Here is a 4,615-nt window from a genome sequence, read left to right as displayed (position 1 = left end):
TTTACCAACTAAAATAAAAAGCATCTAAAGGTATTTTTATATTTATCAAAAAGCAATTATTTATTTATAAATGTCATTTAATTTATTTTCTATTTAATTTTATGATTATTTAGCTCAGCATCTTTTATGCAATGTAAAGTTCACCATGTGCTCGTCTGACTCATGCTCACATTTTAACCCGTTTCCTCGCCTAAAGCTTCCTCCTCATGTTTTATATGTGAACATTCACCAGTCATAAGGGTCAATTTTTAGAAATTGAGATTTATGCATCACCTGAAAGCTGAATAAATAAGCTTTCCATTGATGTATGGTTTGTTAGGATAGGACAATATTTGGTTGAGATACAACTTTTTGAAAATCTGGAATCTGAGGGTGCAATAAAATTTAAATATTGAGAAAATCATCTTTAAAGTTGTCCAAATGAAGTTCTTAGCAATGCATATTACTAATCAAAAATTAAGTTTTGATATATTTACGGTAGGAAATTTACAAAATATCTTCATGGAACATGATCTTTACTTAATATCCTAATGATTTTTGGCATTAAAGAAAAATGGATAATTTTGACCCATACAATGTATTGTTGGCTATTGCTACAAATATACTCCAGCGACTTAAGACTGCTTTTGTGCTGCAGGGTCACGTATATTTCAATTAAATTCATGCTGTGACTGAATTAATTCACCAATCCCTCGAATTCTCATTCTAATGTGCTTAGAATCACACCATTTCTGACATTTTCTCGTTGCTTTCACACACTTTTCTTTTCTTTTCATTCAACTTTTCAGTGTCAACACACTCACCTCAATGAGAGTCAACTGCATAGAAAGTTCATAGAAAAACACGTCTCACCAATGCAGACACATTTAATCATAATTCTAGGCCTTATAATATAATATGCCCATATACTCTGTTTAACACTGCTTTGAATATTAATGGATGTAATAATCGTTCACAAGCTACACGCACAATAAAGAACTGCTTCGTTGTTGAGAAACGATCGAAGACATTTACAAGTTTTGTTTTCTACTAAGGCAAGGCAAGTTTATTTATATAGCACATTTCATACACAATGGTAATTCAAAGTGCTTTACGTGAAAGGAAGTAAAATCACAACAATAAAACAAGGAATTAAAAAACTTTTACAATTATTTAAAATGAAAGTCACTGAAATTGTTCAAACTGTAAAGATGAAAAGTTTGTATTTTCTGTATTGGTGTTTGATGCTAGTGTTTTTACTCTCAGTGTGTTCTGAGTGACAGTGTGTGTTATCTCAGTGAGGGTTGTGCATAGTGTTTGGCTGCACTGAGCCTGTTTTGAGCCATGTGTTAAGAGGTGTGTTGCTTGGAATGAGTTTTGCAGGTGATGTGAACTGTTTAGCTCAGGTGACTGTTGGTAGTGCAGACTGTAGTTAGAGTTTTGCACATGTAGCTCCAGTTGTGCCCACTGTCATTTAGCAATCGAAAAAAACTGTAAAACAGTTAAAGATAGAACATGATTATATATCAAATACAGTGCAACCAGTTCGGACATCACTGAGTGGTCTGTTAGGTTTATATTCAGTGAACATATCTGCTATGTATTTAGGTCCTAGGCCATTGAGTGATTTATAAATTAGTAAAAGTACTTTAAAATCAATCCCATATGTAACTGGAAGCCAGTGTAAGGACCTGAGGACTGGTGTGATATGCTCAGCTTTTCTGGTTCTAGTCAGAATCCCGGCAGCAGCGTTCTGGATGAGCTGCAGCTGTCTAATCGCCTGACTAGTGACTGATCTCTGTGTGAATGTCCACAAAACAGACTTTCTGAATGAATATAAGCGGTAGTATATTTTAGAAAGGAAAATTTAAAAGATGAAGAGGAGTTAGGGAGAATCAATAAATTCTGAATAATTTATTGCTATTGTGTGAATAATATGTAATCATGTAATCCATAAAAAGTAAATGTAGTCTGATTAGGAGTATTTTGAAATGTAATTTCATATATATATATTATTTTCAGAGTATAATGTTTTAATAAGGTCCCATTACCCCTTCAGTGTTGGGGGTAACGCACTACAGGTAACGCGATCAGATTACTGTTTTCGAGTAACTAGTAAAGTAACGCATTACTTTTTAATTTACATAAAAAATATCTGAGTTACTTTTTCAAACAAGTAACTCCAATTACTTTGTTTTCCCATGTATTGACTCCTGTCTCCATGTAGAGAGAAATCCGGAGCGAGTGTAGAGGCGTTGTGTGCGCAGCAGTGGCGGGAAACACGGTCACTTTGGCGGGTTGAATTTTGTTTATACAGGAACAGAGCTCGATATTAATGCTTGTCTGGGACAAGTGGATTTTTTGAAGGGGCAAGAGAAAGAGAATTTTACCAGCCCGACCGGACAACTAATCTGATTAAAACATCTAATTAAGGAAGCAGCGAAATTTCGGCGAGAATGATTATAATTTTATTACTTTTGGTGTAAACGGTGACTGATAATGAATAATATATTGACAGAAACAAAGTCGCGCAGCCCGTGAGTGTGTGAGACAAACCGAAACAAATGAACACAACTTCACACAGAAGAAACATACACAAAAAAACACAAAAAATTTTTAGTTTTTACATTTATAACCAGGGCCGTATTAACCATTGGGCTAGGCCCGAGCAAGGAGGGGGACTGTGATTGGCTGTGGGGTAAATTGACTGGCGTGCCGATAGCCAAAGCCACCACGCCCCCCTCTTATTAGCGTTGTTATTTAGTTGAGCTTTTCCGTAAATTCCATGCATTACCATTTGAGATTGAAGCGTAAAGTCTGAATTTGGTTTACCAATCAAATGCATTTATTCAATATTTGACATTTGAACAATATGTGCACTAATCTTTTAGGTGATCGCTGCCCAGTAGCCTATGTCTGCATTCTCTTACCAAAAAGTAGTATACTTCGTTTATTTTAGTAAGTATACTTAAGTAAAGTTCAAGTATATTTTTAAGTATACTTTATTGTAGTAAGTATACAAATATCAGTGTACTAGTAGTATACTTGTAAGTGTACTATTTCAATACTCCTTGGGACTAAATTGGCCCACTTTCTAGTATATAAAAGTATACTTTTAAGTATACTTTAAGTATAACAGTAGTAAACTTTGAGTACACAACTAGTTTACATCAAAATGTTTAGTTTGTACTGCAACTATACTAAAAGTGAACTTACAGTTTACTAATAAAATACTTGTAGCATTTTTAGTACACTTTGAAGTATAGTCTCAGTAAACTACTAGTTTAGTAGTTTTATACTGTAAGTATACTCGTAAGTTTTCTTTAAGTGAACTTTACATCATACTTTAAGTATACTACTATGTCCCTATTTAGGTATTAATTTGTATATATTTTGTTACATGAATATCTGAACATACAAAACATCAAAAGAACAGGGTATCTGCTTGTAAACAAAAACATTTTATTCTAGCTTCATGCATTCTTTTTTTAAACACTTGAATGTGGGTAAGTTTCATAAATAATAAAAAAAAGAAATACATTTTCTTTTTTGAACAAAAAGCTGAAAAAAAGACTATGAATTGGATTCAGAATGATAATCAAAACGTAGATAAGGTCGATCAACACCCCAAAGCTTGACAGTTATTATTACCTCTTCATTGGTCGACATTACATCAACTTTACACAGTTTTGATGCTGTTTTATGTCTGATGATCGTGTTAGATTACATGTGGAAGCATCTGTTGTTTCGTTTTCTTCTTCACTTGTGTTTTTTGGAAATTCTGTACGGAAGATGTGTACTAGCGCACCCTACAGTATAACAATGAAAACACAGATTCTAGGAGCACAAGTATAGCTCAAATATATTTAGACTTTTTCTAAGTAGGCTATAAGTCAAGTATACTTAAATGTCATTTTAAGTATATTTCTGAGATGAACATAAAGCCCATTTCTGAGAAGTACATAAAAAGTAGACTAAAAATATATTTTTTAGTTTAAAAGAAGTATACTAATAGCACACTTGAATAAACTTCTTTTTCGTAAGGGTCTTCTTGTGAAGGCCGGTGAGGAGACCAGTACAATAGTCCACCCTGCTGGTGATAAAGACATGAACAAGTTTCTCCAAGTCTTGACTGGAAACCAAACATCTAATGATAGTATGATGATAGTATGCTTATTATTTGACTTAGTGGGAGCACATACAGGCTAAACAAGAGCGGTGCAAGAATTGAGCCTTGTGGGACTCCGCATGTCATGGACGTCCACTTATCTTTGATAGCATTTCTGTGAACTCTTCAACAAAGGCTGGAGAGTATTTTGGAGGCCTGTAAATAATGATAAAATATCGCGTTTTTTTATTTGTAGTAAAACCATGGTTATTTTTCGTAAGATGTACTCACGCCATTCTGTGTGCAAAAACATATTTCTCAATAGATTTTATCCAGGGTAATATAACAAAAGATCAATAATTACTGTAATATAATATTTTTCCAAACTTGCCCTCGCTGAAAATAGTGTAGGATGTATTTGTTTCCCCTCCATTGCTGTTGCTGTTTTTATTATATTAACTAGGAAATTGATTTTTGAAATTTGTGAATCGATGCAAATCGCTAGAAGACTGAATCGCAATTCATATG

The sequence above is a fragment of the Sinocyclocheilus rhinocerous genome, unplaced genomic scaffold (genome assembly GCF_001515625.1).
Source record: "Sinocyclocheilus rhinocerous isolate Xijiao unplaced genomic scaffold, SAMN03320098_v1.1 scaffold5853, whole genome shotgun sequence".
NCBI lineage: Eukaryota > Metazoa > Chordata > Actinopteri > Cypriniformes > Cyprinidae > Sinocyclocheilus > Sinocyclocheilus rhinocerous.
The sequence above is the reverse complement of the archived record's forward strand: the minus strand, read 5'-3'. Positions refer to the sequence as shown.